At 40.1% G+C, this 20,278-nt stretch overlaps 1 long non-coding RNA gene across 1 annotated transcript; it reads right to left on the bottom strand.

The window, feature by feature from the left end:
- Window positions 1-613: 613 nt before the first annotated feature.
- On the bottom strand, window positions 614-18,663 carry LOC125658379 (uncharacterized). Its single transcript, XR_008798381.1, has 5 exons — window positions 18,335-18,663; window positions 9,683-9,788; window positions 8,411-8,516; window positions 2,695-2,800; window positions 614-910 (listed from the first exon to the last, which is right to left on the bottom strand). It is a non-coding gene; the product is annotated as an uncharacterized LOC125658379 (long non-coding RNA).
- Between the last annotated feature and the right edge of the window lie 1,615 nt (window positions 18,664-20,278).

The raw sequence follows: 20,278 nt of genomic DNA, 5'->3' as shown, positions 1-20,278 counted from the left end.
TCATGGGTTGTAATCATAAGTATTCGCCGGTACTGGCAAACCATGTCCTCCTTTGATGCTCCATGTACATCATTGACCCAGGTAAGTACCACCCCTTTTTCTGCACAAGTCATTTCATAAACTGTCACCTGCACTTTGTCACAAACTTCAAGTTGCAAGAGGACTCTCACTTCTATTGGAGTATTTTCTTTAGGTCTTAATGCTCTACAACTCTTCTGCGGAGGTGGCACAATTTCTACCAAGACTACTTATCATAAGCCCTACATGCCCAAATTCTTCCCCATCCTAACCCCCTACTTGCTATGTGCTGGTGTGCTTCACATCACTAGCACTAGCCTGTAACGCTTTAGGAGATTCATGTTCAGGACACCTACAGATCCAAGGCAGATAAAGTTTCAAAACCTTGTACCTTACAGGACTCGTGGTTTCCAGGTACCTGCTTAGTGCTCATGGGTCATAATCATAAACACTGGCAGGTAGTTGACAACCATGTCCTACCTTCTCGCTCACCGTGCATCATTGACCCCGATAAGTACCACCACTTTCATTGAACACGTCATTTCAAACAACCTTCAATTCCACCTTTTCACTAGTTTGGATTGGGGAGGGAAGTATCACTTATATCACAGTTTTTCAACTCGGTATTCAGAAACAAACATATACGCCTGCACTCAACAGCAAAGAATTGAACAATGTACTTTCCTTTTCCAAATTAACAACACTTAATAACACACACCATCACATCCTGGTGAATTCACCTCTGGGTCACTACCCCTAATTAATTCACACCCATCAGGAGTAATCTCAACTCCTTTCCAGAGGAGAATTCTTGGCTTCCTGGTGCCTGTTCCTCATGGAACAAAATCATAACCACTAAGTCCTGCTGCAAAACTCTATCCTCCTGGTAACACTGTAATACATATGGAATCAGTTGAAAAGATATTAATATAGTTCACTACACTAAATCTTATACTCTTTATGACACTACGTCACAAGATGGCGATTTATATGTTTTGTGAAATTATTTGTATCGATCGATTTGTTTGTCTATCATTGTAGCTCAGTGGTTAAAGCATTGGGCTGGTGAACCTTAGATCTTGTGTTCAAATCCGCCAGAGTCTTTTGTTCATGTGTGTTGAAATTATTTTTTAAAAATCATGTTTTTATCCAAAATTTGCATATTTTCAGCCATTCGGCATCAACAATTATTATATACCATCACATCTTTTATGATTAAATCAATTGGGACTCATCTGAGAAACTATTTCAGGGTATAGTGAGCCACCTTAATTCACAAAACACATAACAAATGTATGCACAAACAACAGCAATGTGCAAAGAATTTCTTAATATACCTTCTTTTTCAAATTAACAACACCTAATGGTACACATGGTCACACCTTGGTGATTTCACCTCTGTGTCATCCCACTAATTAACTTACACAGGGATGGGCTTGCACTCATTAAGTCATTACCTAAGTCTAGTTCATTCTCCCTGTCATCACCCCTAACCACTCTCTGGTCATCACTCTTCAAATCATGACACTACTCAAAGATATATAATGTACCCTTTCTTCCACCTTCAGCACACTTCCTCCTTACCTACTGCAGTGCACGGGAGCACATTGCCCCTTCCTTTATGCATCATTTCGCTACAAGTCATGTGCAGAGGCGCATGAGCACTATTTCAACAAGGACTACCTATGACAAGCTGTACAGGGCAAAACTCTTCCCCATCCTCACCCGCTACTTGCTACGTGCTGGTGTGCTTCACATAACTAGCACAGGCCTGTAACGGTTGAGGAGATTCCTGTTCAGCACACCTACAGATCCTAGGCAGCAGAAGTCTCTAAATCTTGTAGCTTACAGGACTGGTGGTTTTGTGGTACCTGTTAAGAGTTCATGGGTCATAATGATAAGCACTTGCCCGCTCTACCCAACCATGTTCTACCTTGCCGCTCACAGTGCATCACTGACCCCGGTAAGTACCGACACATTTACTGTATATGTCATTTTAACAACCTTCAGTTGCACTTTGTCACTAGTTTGGATTTGGGAGAGGAGTCTCCCTTCTTTCAGACACAATTTTTCCTAGCTCTCATCTTTCTACAAATTTGGTGAGGACCTGGCACAATTTCTACCAAGACTACTTACCATAAGCCCTACATGCCCAAATTCTTCCCCATCCTAACCCGCTACTTTCTATGTGCTGGTGTGCTTCACATCACTAGCACTAGCCTGTAACGGTTTAGGAGATTCCTGTTCAGGACACCTACAGATCCAAGGCAGATGAAATTTCAAAACCTTGTACCTTACAGGACTTGTGGTTTCCAGCTACCTGCTTAGTGCTGATGGGTCATAATCATAAACACTGGCAGGTAGTTGACAACCATGTCCTACCTTCTCGCTCACCGTGCATCACTAACCCCGATAAGTACCACCACTTTCGATCAACATGTCATTTCAAACAACCTTCATTTGCACTTTGTCACTAGTTTGGATTGGGGAGAGAAGTATCACTTATATCAGTTTTTCAACTCGGCATTCAAAAACAAGCATATACCCCTGCAGTGAACAGCAAAGAATTGAACAATGTACTTTTCTTTTTCAAATTAAAAACACTTAACAACACACACCATCACATCTTGGTGAATTCACCCCTAATTAATTCACACCCATCAGGAGTAATCTCACCTCCTTTCCAGAGGAGAATTCTTGGCTTCCTGGTGCCTGTTCCTTCCCCATGGAACAAAATCATAACCACTAAGCCCTTCTGCAAAACTCTATCCTCCTGGTAACACTGTAATACATATGGAATCAGTTGAAAACATATTAAGGTAGCTGACTACACTAAATCTTATACTCTTGATGACACTACATCACAAGATGGTGATTTAAATGTTTTGTGAAATTATTTGTATCGATCGATTTGTTTGTCTATCATTGTAGCTCAGTGGTTAAAGCATTGGGCTGGTGAACCTTAGATCTCGTGTTCAAATCCGCCAGAGTCTTTTGTTCATGTGTGCTGAAATAATTTTTCAAAAAATCAGGTTTTTATCCAAAATTTTCTGAAATGTTATTTCAGCCATTTGGCATCAACAATTATTATATATCATCATATCTTTTATGATTAAATCAATTGGGACTCATCTGAGAAACTATTTCAGAGTGTAGTGAGGTACCTTAACTCACAAAACACATTACAAATGTGTGCACAAATAACAGCAATGTGCAAAGAATTTCTCAATATACCTTCTTTTTCAAATTAACAACACCTAATGGAACACATGGTCACACCTTGGTGATTTCACCTCCGTGTCATTCCACTAATTAATTTACACAGGGATGGGCTTGCACTCATTAAGTCATTACAAAACTCCTTCTCCCTGTCATCGCCCCTAATCACTCTCTGGTCATCACTCTTCAAAAAGTGACAGTACTCAAAGATATATAATGTACCGACCTTCTTCAAAGTTCAGCACACTTCCTCCTTACCTACTGCAGTGCACGGGAGCACATTGCCGCTTCCTTTATGCATCATTTCGCTACAAGTCATGTGCAGAGGCGCATGAGAACTATTTCAACAAGGACTACCTATGACAAGCTGTACAGGGCAAAACTCTGCCCCATCCTCACCCGCTACTTGCTACGTGCTGGTGTGCTTCACATAACTAGCACAGGCCTGTAACGGTTGAGGAGATTCCTGTTCAGCACACCTACAGATCCTAGGCAGAAGAAGTCTCCAAATCTTGTACCCTACAGGACTGGTGGTTTTGTGGTACCTGTTAAGAGTTCATGGGTCATAATGATAAGCACTTGCCTGTTCTACTACTTACAACAAGCAGTAGCACCTGGCACAATTTCCAAGACTTCTTACCACAAGCTGTACATGCCCCAATTCTTCACCATCCCAAACTGATACTTGCCATGTGCTGGTGTGTTTCACATAACCAGCACAGGTCTGTTACGGTTCAGGAGATTCCTATTCAGCACACCTACAGATCCAAGGCAGATGAAGTTTCAAAACCTTGTACCCTACAGGACTCTTGGTTTTCAGGTACATGTAAAGAGCTGATGGGTCATAATCATAAGCACTTCCTTGTACTGGGAACCACGTCCTCCCTTATCGCTCACCGTGCATCATGTACCACCACTTTCATTGAACATGTCATATAATTAACTTAGACAGGGATGGGCTTCCACTCATTAAGTCATTACCTAACTCTAGTTCATTCTCCCTGTCATCGCCCCTAATCACTCTCTGGTCATCACTTTTCCACAGATGACAGTACTCACAGATATATAATGTACCCCTTCTTCAACCTTCAGCACACTTCCTTCTTACCTACTCTAATGAACGAAAAAACACTGCCACCATTCTCCTACTTTCTATATGCCTCATCTCTCTACAGGTATTGTGTGGAGGTGGAAGTCAACTATTTCCAAAGAGTACTTATCTCAAGCCATACATGCCAAGTTTCTTCCCCATCCTAACCCATTACTTGCTATGTGGTGGTGTGCTTCACATCACTACCACTTGCCTGTAATGTTTTAGGAGATTCCTGATCAGCACACCAACAGATACATGGCTGTATATGTCTCCAAACCAAGTACTGTGCTAGAATCGTGGTTTCCTGGTACCTGCTAAGTACTCATCGGTCATAATCATCAATATTAACCGGAACTGGCAAACCATGTCTTCTTTTGACACTCCCTGTGCATCATTGACCTCCGAAAGTACCACCCCTAACCCTGCACATGTTATTTCATCAACCTTCAGTTGCATTTATTCACAAATATGACTAATCTCGCTACAAGTATTGTGCAGACGTGGAAATGAACTATTTCCAAAGACTACTTACCACAAGGCATACATACCAAGTTTCCTCCCCATCCTAACCCATTACTTGCCATGTGCTGGTTTGCTTTATGTCACTAGCTGTTGCCTGTAATGGTTTAGGAGATTCCTGATCAGCACACCAACAGATACAAGGTAGAAGAAGTTTCCAAACCTAGTACTGTGCTAGAATCATGGTTTCCTGCTCCCTGCTAAGTACTCCTGGGTCATAATCATAAGTATTCGCCAGTACTGGCAAACCATGTCCTCCTTTGACACTCCCTGTTCATCACTGACCTCGAAAAGTACCATCCCTTTCCCTGCACATGCCACTTCATAAACCTTCACTTACACTTTGTCACAAATTTAAAGTTGCGAGAGGACTCTCATTTCTATCTGACTATTTTCTTTATGTCTTCTGTGGAGGTGGCACATTTCTACAAAGACTACTTATCACAAGTCGTACATGCCAAACTTCTTCCCCATTCTAACCTGATACTTCTTATGCTCTGGTGTGCACACATGACTAGACGAACCTTTAAACATTTTAGGAGATTCCTATTCAGCACACCTACAGATCCAAGACAGAAGTCCCAAAACCTCATACTGGGCTGGACTGGTGGTTACCTTGTACTCGCTAAGTGCTCATGGGTCATACTCATCAGCACTAGCACATACTGGATAACCATGTTCTCATTTGTCAATCACCGTGCATCATTGAACATGGTAAGTACCAACACTTTTACTACATATGTCACTTCAAACAACCTTCACTTGCACTTTGTCACTAGTTTCGATTTGAGAAAAAAGTCTTGCCTTTCAGTTTTTCAAATCAAGTTGCAAAAAAATAAAATAAAAATAAAAAATCAGCGGATGCACTGTGCAGCAAAGAATCTCACAACACACTTTTCATTTTCAAGTTAATGACACTCTTGTTACACACAGTCACACCTTGGTGAATTGACCTCTGTGGCATCTCACTAATTAATTTACACAGGGATGGGCTTGCAATTGTTAAGTCATTACCGAACTCTAGTTCATTCTCCCTGTCATCGCCACCCGTCACTCTCTTGTCATCACTCTTCAAATCATGACAGTACTCAAAGATATATGACGTACCCCTTCTTCAACCTTCAGCACACTTCCTCCTTACTTACTGCAGTGAACAGAATAACACTACCACCATTCTCCTACTTTCCATATGCCACATCTCGCTACAAGTCTTGTGCGGAGGTGGAAGTGAACTATTTCCAAAGACTACTTCCTACAAGCCGTATATGCCCAGTTTCCTCCCCATCCTAACCCATTACTTACAATGTGCTGGTTGTTTCACATCACTACCACTTGCCTGTAATGCTTTAGGAGATTCCTGATCAGCATACCAACAGTTACATCACTGTAGAAGTCTCCAAACCAAGTACTGTGCTAGAATCGTGGTTTCCTGGTACCTGCTAAGTACTCATGGGTCATAATCATAAGTATTCGCCGGTACTGGCAAACCATGTCCTCCCTTGTTGACGCTCATTGCACCACGGTAAGTACCACCCCTTTTTCTGCACAAGTCATTTCATAAACCTTCACTTGCACTTTGTCACAAACTTCAAGTTGCGAGAGGACTCTCACTTCTATCGGACTATTTTCTTAAGGTTTAAAAACTCTACAACTCTTCTGCGGAGGTGGCACACTGTTTACAAAGACTACTCATAACAAGCTATACATGCCAAACTTCTTGCCCATCCTAATCTGTTACTTCCTATGTTCTGGTGCGTGTTACATGACTAGAACGAGGCTGTAACAGTTTAGAAGTCTCCAAACCAAGTACTGTGCTAGACTCGTGGTTTCCCGGTATCTGCTAAGTACTCATGTGTCATAGTCATCAGTATCAGCCGGAACTGGTAAACCATGTCCACCTTTGACGTTCCCCGTGGTTCAATGACCCCAGTAAGTACAACCCCTTTCCATGCATACGTCATTTCATCAACCTTCAGTTGCACCTTTTCACAAATATGTCTTATCTTCCTACAAGTCTTGTGCGAGGTGGAAGTGAACTTTTTCCAAAGACTACTTACACAAGCTGTACAGGCCCAGTTTCCTCCCCTTCCTAATTCATTACTTGCCATGTGCTGGTTTGCTTCACATCACTAGCTGTTGCCTGTAATGCTTTAGGAGATTCCTGCTCAGCACACCAACAGATACAAGACAGAAGAAGTCTCCAAACCAAGTATTGTGCTACACTTCTGGTTTCCTGGTACCTGCTAAGTATTAATCGGTTATAATCATCAGTATCAGCCGGAACTAGCAAACCATGTCCTCCTTTGACGCTCCCTGTGGATCATTGACCCAGGTAAGTACAACCCCTTTTTCTGCACATGTCATTTCAACAATCTTCACTTGCACTTTGTCACAGACTTAAAGTTGCTCGAGGACTCTCATTTCTATCGGACTATTTTTTTTAGGTCTTAATGGTCTTCAAGTTTTGTCCGGAGGTGGCACAATTTCTACCAAGACTACTTATCACAAGCCGTACATGCCAAACTTCTTCCCCATCCTAATCTGCTACTTCCTATGTTCTGGTGTGCGTCACATGACTAGAACGAGTCTGTAACAGTTTAGGAGATTCCTGTTCAGCACACCAACAGATACAAGACAGAAGAAGTCTCCAAACCAAGTATTGTGCTACACTTGTGGTTTCCTGGTACCTGCTATGTACTAGAAGGTTATAATCATAAGTATTCGCCGGTACTGGCAAACCATGTCCTCCTTTGACCACCACCTTCCCTTCACGTGTCATTTGAACAATCTTCACTTGCACTTTGTCAAGAACTTCAAGTTCCGAGAGGACTCTCACTTCTATCGAACTATTTTCTTTACGTCTCAACGCTCTAAAAGTTTTGTGCGGAGGTGGCACAATGTCTACAAAGACTACTTATCACACGTCGTTCATGCCAAAATTCTTCCCCATCCTAACTCGCTACTTCCTATGTGCTGGTGTCCACACATGACTATATCGAGCCTGTAACAGTTGAGGAGATTCCTGTTCAGCACACCTACAGATCCAAGACAGAATCTCATAACCTCATACCGTGCACGACTAGTGGTTACCTTGACGGTAGGCCGCAGAGTGATATCTTGTAGGCTCCTTCTGCTACCTCGGAGACATGCTTTCCTCAGCTGGTGGCTGTGACCTTGCAACCACTATGCATGTGAAGACCACTTGGAAGAAGTTCAGGGAGCTACTGCCAATCCTGACATCATGCCACCTGTCATATACCGGGCATCACTGACTCCCGATAAGTACCACCACTTTCATTGAACATGTCATTTCAAACAACCTTCATTTGCACTTCGTCACTAGTTTGGATTAGGGAGAGAAGTATCGCTTCTATCAGTTTTTCAACTGGGCATTCAAAAACAAGCACATACGCCTGCACTGAACAGCAAAGAATTGAACAATGTACTTTTCGTTTTCAAATTAACAACACTTAATAATACACACCCTCACATCCTGGTGAATTCACCTCTGGGTCACTACCTCTATTTAATTCACACCCTTCAGAAGTAATAGTATCTCACCTCCTTTCCAGAGGAGAATTGTTGGCTTCCTGGTGCCTGCTCATTCCCCATGGAACAAAATCACAACCACTAGGCCCTGCTGCAAAACTCTAAACTCCTGGTAACACTGTAATACATAAGGAATCAGTTGAAAACATATGAACTCACAAAACACATCACAAATGCACACTTCCTTCTTACCTACTACAGTACACGGGAGGAGCACATTGTCGCTTTCTTTATGCATCATTTCGCTACAAGTCATGTGTAGAGGCGCATGAGCCCTATTTCAACAAGGACTACCTATGACAAGCTGTACAGGGCAAAACTCTTCCCCATCCTCACCCGCTACTTGCTACGTGCTGGTGTGCTTCACATAACTAGCACAGGCCTGTAACGGTTGAGGAGATTCCTGTTCAGCACATCTACAGATCCTAGGCAGAAAAAGTCTCAAAATCTTGTAGCCTACAGGACTGGTGGTTTTATGGTACCTGTTAAGAGCTCATGGGTCATAATCATAAGCACTTGTCTGCTCTACAGAACCATGTTCTACCTTGCCGCTCACAGTGCATCACTGACCCCGGTAAGTACCGACACATTTACTGTATATGTCATTTTAACAACCTTCAGTTGCACTTTGTCACTAGTTTGGATTTGGGAGAGGATTCTCCCTTCTTTAAGACACAATTTTTCCTAGCTCTCATCTTTCTACAAATTTGGTGAGGACCTGGCACAATTTCTACCAAGACTACTTACCATAAGCCCTACATGCCCAAATTCTTCCCCATCCTAACCCGCTACTTGCTATGTGCTGGTGTGCTTCACATCACTAGCACTAGCCTGTAACGGTTTAGGAGATTCCTGTTCAGGACACCTACAGATTTCAAAACCTTGTACCTTACAGGATTGGTGGTTTACAGGTACCTGCTTAGTGCTCATGGGTCATAATCATAAACACTGGCAGGTAGTTAACAACCATGTCCTACCTTCTCGCTCACCGTGCATCACTGACCCTGTAAGTACCACGACTTTCAATGAACACGTCATCTCAAACAACCTTCATTTGCACTTTGTCACTAGTTTGGATTGGGGAGAGAAGTATCGCTTCTATCAGTTTTTCAACTGGGCATTCAAAACCAAGCACATACGCCCGCACTGAACAGCAACAAATTGAGCAATGTAATTTTCTTTTTCAAATTAACAACACTTAATAACACACACCATCACATCCTGGTGAATTCACCTCTGGGTCACTACCCCTAATTAATTCACACCCATCAGGAGTAATCTCACCTCCTTTCCAGAGGAGAATTCTTGGCTTCCTGGTGCCTCTTCCTTCCTCATGGAACAAAATCATAACCACTAAGCCCTGCTGCAAAACTCCATCCTCCTGGTAACACTGTAATACATATGGAATCAGTTGAAAACATATTAAGGTAGCTCACAACACTAATCCTTATGCTCTTTATGACACTACGTCACAAGATGGCGAATAAAATGTTTTGTGAAATTATTTGTATCGATCGATTTGTTTGTCTATCATTGTAGCTCAGTGGTTAAAGCATTGGGCTGGTGAACCTTAGATCTCTTGTTCAAATCCGCCAGAGTCTTTTCTTCATGTGTGTTGAAATAATTTTTTAAAAATCATGTTTTTATCCAAAATTTCCTGAAATGTTATTTCAGCCATTTGGCACCAACAATTATTATAATTATATCACCATATGTTTTATGATTAAATCAATAGGGACTCATCTGAGAAACTATTTCAGAGTGTAGTGAGCCACCTTAACTCATAAAACACATCACAAATGTGTGAACAAACAACAGCAATGTGCAAAGAATTGTTAAATATACTTTCGTTTTCAAATTAACAACACCTAATGGTACACATGGTCACACCTTGCTGATTTCACCTCTGTGTCATCCCACTAATTAACTTACACAGGGATGGGCTTGCACTCATTAAGTCATTACAAAACTCTAGTTCATTCTCCCTGTCATCGCCCCTAATCACTCTCTGGTCATCACTCTTCAAAAAATGACAGTACTCACAGATATATAATGTACCCCTTCTTCAACCTTCAGCACACTTCCTCCTTACCTACTGCAATGAACGAAAGAACACTACCACCATTCTCCTACTTTCCATATACCTCATCTCTCTACAGGTATTGTGCGGAGGTGGAAGTCAACTATTTCCAAAGACTACTTACCACAAGCTGTACAGGCCCAGTTTCCTCCCCATCCTAACCCATTACTTGCTATGTGCTGGTGTGCTTCACATCACTAGAGCTTGCCTGTAATGGTTTAGGAGATTTCTGATTAGCATACCAACAGATCCAAGGCTGTAGAAGTCTCCAAACCAAATTCTGTGCCAAGAATCGTGGTTTCCTGGTACCTGCTAAGTACTCATGCGTTATAATCATAAGTATTCGCCGGTACTGGCAAACCATGTCCTTCTTTGACACTCCCTGTGCATCATTGACCACGGTAAGTACCACCCCTTTCCCTGCACATGTCATTTCAACAATCTTCACTTGCACTTTGTCACAGACTTAAAGTTGCTCGAGGACTCTCACTTCTATCGGATTATTTTCTTTAGGTCTCAACACTCTACAGGTCTTGTGCGGAGGTGTCAAAATTTCTGCAAAGACTACTTATCATAAGTCGTACATGACAAACTTCTTCCCCATCCTAATCTGTTACTTCCTATGTTCTGGTGTGCGTCACATGACTAGAACGAGCCTGTAACAGTTTAGGAGATTCCTGTTCAGCACACCAACAGATACAAAGCTGTAGAAGTCTCCAAACCTAGTACTGTGCTAGACTCGTGGTTTCCCGGTACCTGCTAAGTACTCATGTGTCATAGTCATCAGTATCAGCCGGAACTGGTAAACCATGTCCACCTTTGAACCTACTTACCACAAGTCGTATATGCCAAATATCCTCTCCATCTTAAACCATTACTTGTTATGTGCTGGTGTGCTTCACATCACTAGAGCTTGCCTGTAATGGTTTAGGAAATTCCTGATCAGCATACCCACAGATACAAGGCAGAAGTCTCCAAACCAAATACTATTTGCCTCATCTCGCTAAAGTCTTTTGCAGAGGTGAAGTGAACCATTTCCAAAGACTACTTAATCACAAGCCAAACATGCCAAAACTCTTCCCCATCCTCACCTGCTACTTCCTATATGCTGGTGTGTTTCACATAACTAGCACAGGCCTGTAACAGTTGAGCAAATTCCTGTTTAGCACACCTACAGATGCAATGCAGAAGAACTTTCAAAACCTTGTATCTTACAGTACTCGTGGTTTCGAGGTACCTGCTTAGTGCTCATGGATCATAATCATAAACACTGGCACATACTGGGCAACCATGTCCTACCTTATCGCTCACCGTGCATCACTGACCCCGGTAAGTACCAACACATTTACTGTATGTCATTTCAACAAACTTCATTTGCACTTAGTCACTAGTTTGGATTTGGGAGAGGAGTCTCGCTTTGATCAGACACATTTTTTCCTAGCTCTAATCTCTCTAAAAATCTTGTGAGGAGGTGGCACAATTTCCAGAAATACTACTTATCACAAGCCGTATATGCCAAAATTCCTCCCCAACCTAACCTGCTACTTGCTATGTGCTGGTGAACTTCACATAACTAGCACAGGCCTGTAATGGCCTAGGAGATTCCTGTTCAGCACACCTACAGATCCAAGCCAGAAGAAAATTCAAAACCTTGTATCTTACAGGATTCGTGGTTTCCAGCTACCTGCTTAGTGCTCATGGGTCATAATCATAAGCACTTGCCCGTACTGTCCAACCAAGTCCTTCCTTGTCGCTCATCGCGCATCCCTAACCCCAGTAAGTACTACCACTTTTATTGAACATGTCATTTCATACAACCTTCACTTGCACTTTGTCACTAGTTTGGACTTGGGAGAGGAGTCTGGCTTCTATCACAGTTTTTTCACGGATGTATTATGAGATATGATGTAAGAGGAAATAGTTTATTGGTTATCTATTTTGGATTTGTATTGCTTCAACCAATGAGATTCGGTGTATCAGAATACATAGGAATTAAAAATGAAAGTACAAAAAATAAGTAAGTCGTACTCAATTCATTCTCGAGAAGAAAAAAACGTAAGTTATAATCGATAATGAATGCGCACTTTGGCGCATGGATTAGATAATTTAATGCGCCAATTTTTACCTGAATGGGACTAGGGCGCAGGGCCTTCCCAATCACTGAATAAAGTAAATTTGAAAAATTTCAACTTCAAAATATTGTTGTACATATCCTCCACTTTTCATCTACATAAAATTTCTATGGTGTAGGATACCTCCTTAAAGCACTCGGAATTGGTTTTTTCCCCCTATTTTTCAGTGTGAAACATTTTTCCCAATTTCAAGCAAGTGTCGCTATTTTTCCCAATTGGAAAGGCCCATGCCCTTGAAATCAAGACCTTAAAAAGCAAGAGGCCTACAGGCCTTATCGGTCACCTGAATACTAGTGAAAAAGTATCACTACTTCCATGGGCTATGAAATCTAGAAAAACAAGATATGTTTGTGAAACACAAATGCCCCCAATAATGGCCAATTCTAAAAATGGCCAAGGTCACAAGGGCAAATATCTTGGTACCAGTAGAAAGATCTTGTCAAAAGAAATGCTCATGTATAATATGAAAGCTCTAATATTTACCATTTAGAAGTTATGACCAATGTAAAAAAAATTAAAAGTAAGTTAAATGTCAAGGTCAAAAGGTTTAATACCAACGGAAAGGTCTTGTCACAAGGAATACTCATGTGAAATATCAAAGCTCTATCACTTATTGTTCAAAAGTTATTAGCAAGGTTAAAGTTTTCAAAAAGTAGGTCAAACTCCAAGGTCAAGGTCACAGGGTAAAAAATGTTGGTACCCATGGAAAGGTCTTGTCACAAGGAATACTCAATGTGAAATATCAAAGCTCTATCGCTTATTGTTCAAAAGTTAATAGCAAGGTTAAAGTTTTCAAAAAGTAGGTCATACTCCAAGGTCAAGGTCACATGGTCAAAAATATTGGTACCCACGGAAAGGTCTTGTCACATGGAACACTCATGTGAAATATCAAACCTCTATCATTTACTGTTCAAAAGTTATTAGCAAGGTTAAAGTTTTCAAAAAGTAGGTCAAACTCCAAGGTCAAGGTCACGGGGTCAAAAATGTTGGTACCCACGGAAAGGTATTGTCACAAGGAATACTCATGTGAAATATCAAAGCTCTATCACTTATTGTTCAAAAGTTAATAGCAAGGTTAAAGTTTTCAAAAAGTAGATCATACTCCAAGGTCAAGGTCACATGGTCAAAAATATTGGTACCCACGGAAAGGTATTGTCACATGGAACACTCATGTGAAATAACAAAGCTCTATCACCTATTGTTCAAAAGTTATTAGCAAGGTTAAAGTTTTGAAAAAGTAGGTCTAACTCCAAGGTCAAGGTCACGGGGTCAAAAATGTTGGTACCCACGGAAAGATCTTGTCACAAGAAATACTCATGTGAAATATCAAAGCTCTATCACTTACTGTTCAACAGTTATTAGCAAGGTTAAAGTTTCAGACAGAATGACAGAATTGCAGATTTATAGAATGACAGACAGGACAAAAACACTATATACCAAGTTTGGCCCTGTCCTGGGGTCAGAATCCCTACCCCGGGGATCATGAAATTCACAATTTTGGTAGAGGCTTTCCTGCTCTACATCACTATGCATTTAGTTTATCTTACACCTGTGTGGTTCTTGAGAAGAAGATTTTTGAAAATTGGTCAATTTTGGGCAGTTTTTGCCCCGTCCCTAAGGCCCCAACGGTGCAGAAATCCTGAAATTTACAATTTATGTCCCCCTCCCTTCTTCCAAGATGCAAATTTGAAAAGAACTGGAATGAAAGTTATCAAGAAGAAGTTAAAAATGTATATTCACACATTTAATAAGTGACCATTTTGGTGCCATCCTGATACCAAAACCCCTACCCCTGGGATCATCAAATTTATAATTTTGGTACAGGACTACCTGTTCTTTCTAAATATCTATTTAGTTTCAATTTAGTATCAATAGCACTAAAGAAGATGTTATTTTTAAGTGTTTTACACAAACACTATATACCAAGTTTGGGCCCTTCCTGGGGTCAGAATCCCTACACCGGGGATCATAAAATTTACAATTTTGGTAGACGCTTTCCTGCTTTACATCACTATGCCTTCAGTTTTTCTTACACATGTGCGGATGTAGAGAAGAAGATTTTTGAAAATTGGTCAATTTTGGGCAGTTTCTGCCCCGCTCCTATGTCCCCAGGGGTGACGGAGTCCTGAAATTTACAATTTATGTCCCCCTTGTCCTGACTGTTAATATGTTGTTAAATTATAGCATGTTTGGTTTGACTATGCGTTTCCTCCCAGCACTTTTCATGTAAAAGGATTTTTATTTCTTTCTGAGTATATCAATAAACTTTAGCTGGTAACCCACATGCACCCAAACTTTTGTTTACAAGAAGGGCTTCTTGACAGAGGGTGGATCCAGGAATTATAGTTAAAGGGGGCACAAGTTTATTATGAGGTAGGGGGTCTGGGGGCCACCTTGAGGCCCCCAGTGGGACCAGCAAAGACCCTGGAAGCTCCTGGATTTTACAGATTTTATATAGCATGAAATATGTCTCCTAAGTAGTCATTTTCACTATTTTCTATCATTTTTAATAAAGTGAAGTTTATAAAATGACGCAAATTTTAAGACTTTTTGGGAAAATGTAATGTCTCCCAATAAAATTAATTCAATAAATTAAAAGATTTTGTCATTCATTTCTCCAAGAGTGAAAGAAATTATTGCTTCATTTATCATTTACATTTTTCTAAACAAGAGACCACGATTTACCTTAAATTTGAATATTTTAGGGGAGGGGGGGTTCGAAAACTGGCTGCGCCCCCACCCCTAAATCCGCCACTGCTTGACGCTTTCCAAAAATAAGAATGTTTCATGATAATCAACTGACGTCACAAGAAATTACTGTGAAGGAGGAAATAAGTATGGTAGCTCTGTCACAGTCAACATGTGGGTAGTATCGTTTCAGTGTTTAACCATAACAATTATATCACATGTCAAATGCATCACACATTGATATAGCTAACACATACCGGTAAGGTATACACAAACAATCCTGTTCTAATGAGACTAATACACCCACCCCCTGCTAATCCAGCTCTCAGATACCAAAAAATTAAAAGACTACATCAGTGTGCTAAGTGAATCATCTTCTGTTTTTTAGGATTCAAAGTTCTGACTCAAGCACAAAACAGAACTTTTTCTCAAAGTGACTTTGAATTTGAGCAAATTACTTCAGTGGGTCATTACCTACCAAAGATTAATCAGCCTTTCTGCAGTGAGTACAATGTTCTTTTGTCCCAAACAATGGCCTTGACATGAAATTGTTTCTCCTGCAACCTTGCCCTTGATCAAATGGCCTTGTTCTAGAACAAAACACTTTCAGATCATAAGCAATCTGTTTGTGAAAAATGCACACCTAAGTTTCTTTGTTGCATAGTTACAGATATCGTCGGAAACCCATGGCCGGTCGCTCTACAATGAGTTACAGAACATATTTGATGTTTCTTTAGTACTTACAAAGTTATGACCCAGTCATGAAATAAAAGTTTTTCCAGTAAATTAGATCTACAAAGAATACACAGCAAAACTTGCTTAGTACAAACACAGATACAGCAAATTTTTACAAATACAGGGTAGTTACTCTGAATCCCAAACAACAGTATACACATTCATATTCCAAAACAATCTACTTCTATGATGGCTGTTCAAAACAGTCTTTGATAACAATTGTGTGAAATAACATTTTTAAATAGACCATGATAATGATTACTTTACAAAAATCAGAAGCAATGCACAATACTTCAAATGTGTGAACGGCTTACTTTGTACAAACTGCACGACCCTGAAAAGGGATTTTTAGGGTCTGTAGTGGGCCGAAATAAGGCCCCATTCCCAATGCTAAAAAGCAGGTATTTTTCTCAATTTTTGCTTTCAAATTCCCCAACAATGAAAACAAATCAAACAGACTAGCCTAATTGTTCATAAATCTTTTTCACAGGTCCACAGATTACAATTTTTGCTTCAAAATTGTGAAGTAAACCTAATTTTCTGACCTCTGCTTATTTGAATGAGGTAAACTTTGACCAGAATGACAGTCAGAAGGAGTCCAATTATAGCTTAATGCACTCTGGATTGGTTTTCTCCCTCCTTCTTTGTATGAAATTTTTTTCCCAAATTCAAGCAAATGTCGCTATTTTTCCCAACACGCAATTTACAAGTTGCCCAATAGTTCTTTCCCTTTGTGGAACTCTTACGCACAGTGAGATGCAAAACTTACTATCGTCCACACGCGGTGGGTACAAATGCTTATCACTGCTTTCATATATTACCTAAAGGCTGACTATCAGACATCATGCAACCAACCAATCTGCAGGGACACAATATTAGTAAGTTTATTAGTATTTGATAATAAATTAGCTCAAAGAAAAATCGCTTATCACCATTTTTCTTTAAAATATCACTCGTCCAGAGGAGGAAATAAAAAATAATTTCATATTTAATTTAATGGCCTAATTCAAACAAATATTATTCTTGATATGGTCAGTTTAATGTAATGTAATGATATAAACAAAATCTATATTTTCGTTACTTTTATCTGTATTTACATAGCTAGTTTATAGTAAAGGTATACTAGGGGCGGATCCAGGAATTGTGGTTATGGGGGGCGCCACTTTATGAGGCAGTGGGTGCAAGGCGAAGCCCTGGTGGGGGTCCAGTAAGCTCCTGGATTTTACAGATTTTATGGCGCTTGAAATATTTCTCCTATTAAGTCATTTGTACTATTTTCTATCATTTTAATAAGGTGAAAAGTAATAAAATTACCCAAATTTTAAGGGTTTTTTGGAAAAAATTAAGTTCTCCCAATAAAGTAATTCAAGAAATCAAAGGATTTTGTCATTTATTTCTCCGGGAGTGGAAGAAATTATTGCTTCTTTTATCGTTTAGTACATTTTCTGAAACAAGATACCGCGATTTACCTTAAATTTGAAAATTTTAGGGGGGGGGGGCGCACCAGCTGCACCCCCCTCTAAATCCGCCACTGTATACATCTTGTACCCACCCAATCGTTCAACAGAACACTGAAGGTACCTCCATCACAGAAGAGCTGATATCTCGGAAGTTGCGTATTGGAAAGGCCCAGGCCCTTGAAATCAAGACCTTATAAAAACCCTGCAGTGGAGTCCAACATCATGACAGATTGGCGTTATTATTCCCTAGTGTTACTCCATCAGCTATTTTCCAATCAACATAGAATTTTAATACTTTGGACAACTGATGTACTTTTTGGGTATTTCCAGAGATATATTTCTGGCGTTGTTTTTGTGATATCTACTTTAATCATTAAATAACCCATGGCCATACTAAGTACTGACATCAGCCCCTACCAGCGCCCCAATTAATTGACGACTGTATTTAATATTCGAGGAAATGTACATTTAATGTTTGACCTTGAACTATGACCCGATACATCGGTACCAATTCAACTTACCAGTGTCGGATTAATTCAATGTTTTGTTCATACAACATGTACATGTAGGTTTTTATCAGGGATGAAATAGTAGTCTTTGCACAAAATACGTTTGGGGGGATATATATCGATTGATTGATTAGAATCTATACATTGTTCAACGTTCCTCTCGAGAATTTTTCTCTCTATGGAGACGTCACCACTGCCGGCCCAGTGAAGGATTGCAAAATTTAGGCCTATGCTTGGCGTTTAGGGCCTTTGAGCAGGGGTGGATTTTTATCGTGCATTTGGACATAACAACACGCCAATATAACATTCATATCTGTATGTTAAATACTTACATAAAGGACTTCAAAATACTACTTTCTGTCGACTGTTTGAAGGCCGAGATATCGAATACCCGCGAATGCAGGAATGCGGTAAATTAAGAACTGCAGAAGCAGCAGACTCTGCTGACCACTACACAAAATACTCATATAATTTACAGGTTTTATACATACATTTATTGATATGTTCCGTTTGTGATTAATGAGCTTGAAATATCAAAATTAATGAAGTATTTTCCTCCAAAATCAACGACTGAGGCCCGTCGACTGCCTCTACTACTACGTCCTACTTTTACCGCATTCCCATCTGTCGAGAGACCCACACGCCTCAGGCCTATTGATCACCCTAATCTCGGCTGAGATCGGTGAAGGCGTCAGTCCAAATATTCAGCCAAGAAGAATCTCAGCCGAGATTACGATCACCTGAGTACTAGTTAAAAGTATCACTAGGCTCAGGGGCTAAAAATCTAGAAGGGGGGGGGGGGGGTCCTAAATTCTATCATTCAGCAAGTGTAAGCAAGATGTGTTCTTAAAGGACTTGTCCCGTAATTTTAAAACTTTCATAATTTTATGAAAAATATTCTTTATACTATAGTTGAAAAGGATACTAAATACAATAAAAATTGTTGTGAGCATATTTACAGAGATATTGCGAGTTGAAATTCAAATACAGCAATATGCATATTTCGATCGGAGATTTACGCGCCATATTACTGTGACGTCATATGCGACAATTGGAATGAGAAAGCACGTAGTAAGCCGGTGGCGATTTAGGTGATAATCCTATTATTTTATCTATAAAACCGCTTTAACAGCATTATCTGTGTATTTACTCATCAATTAATGGACTATGGTGTATTGTGCGGCATGCGGTTGCACCAATATTTTAGTTCCTCAAAGGATGCAACTCGGAGGATGGCATGGATCATACACAAGTTTGATGCTACAGATATTAGAGGGTTGTGTTCAGAACACTTTTCAAAACTTCAGCTAGACCGAGATCCTGAGAATTAGAAGGCGACTGGCTTTGCAGGGGCAAAGATTCGACTTAAAAGTGATGCATGCCAGGCCTAGATGTACATGTACCTCTTCGTCTGTTCAAAGTCCCGGAGTTACGGGATAATTGTGGTTTTCTATTGATACCAATGTGCTGGAATTTTTATTGTCATAGATAAAAATATTTTTCAATGTTACAATGTTTGTTTTCAAATCGCTCGTGTCAAGTTCAAACTGCGTGTTGATGATTCTAAATAAGAGGCGATTTTGTGAAAATGCCCAGCTTTCAATGCATGCCTGATGTTGTTTGTAATCTGAGCGACGAGAAAACACAGGAATCGGTAATTTTATCTGTAATAATAGTTGTAATGGTCTATACCATACCACACATAATAAAAACATAGGAAACGGTAATTTTGTTTGTAATAATGATTTACTTGGCCTAGAGATCGGCTGTTGTGTATATTTTTATGATATACACAGGAAACTTCTCAGGTTATCAAAAATTATGCTTAGTGTCTTGATTTGTGCAAAAAAAATAAATTAAAATTTCTACCTACATGCATACCGCATTTCTATTTCCCGTAAACCTTCAAACTTGGTCATATTTATGTATTGCAGCTAACAGGTTTAGCCCATTTCTAAACCTGTGCTTTTTAAAACTTCTAATTAAACTGTTATATATCGTATATAAATAATTTCCTAAATATAATATTACCCGGTGTTTCCGGGCACTTCCTGGTGTCCTGGAAGTTCGCGGTGTCGTGGGTGTAGGAGGTAAAATATCCATGTTTCGAGAGAATGAATAAATCCAAGTAGATTTGTGTACATGTACAACCAAATTAAGAATGATCAAGATACCCCTCAATATGGGCCGTCTGTAGGGTTTCTGTGGACGTAGTGTTTGTGTAACGATGGTATCCCAAACAGAAGCTGACACGAAGTCTACACCCCACCCCCCTC

This window comes from Ostrea edulis, chromosome 9, assembly GCF_947568905.1.
Source record: "Ostrea edulis chromosome 9, xbOstEdul1.1, whole genome shotgun sequence".
NCBI classification, from domain to species: Eukaryota; Metazoa; Mollusca; class Bivalvia; order Ostreida; family Ostreidae; genus Ostrea; species Ostrea edulis.
The sequence above is the reverse complement of the archived record's forward strand: the minus strand, read 5'-3'. Positions and strand labels throughout refer to the sequence as shown.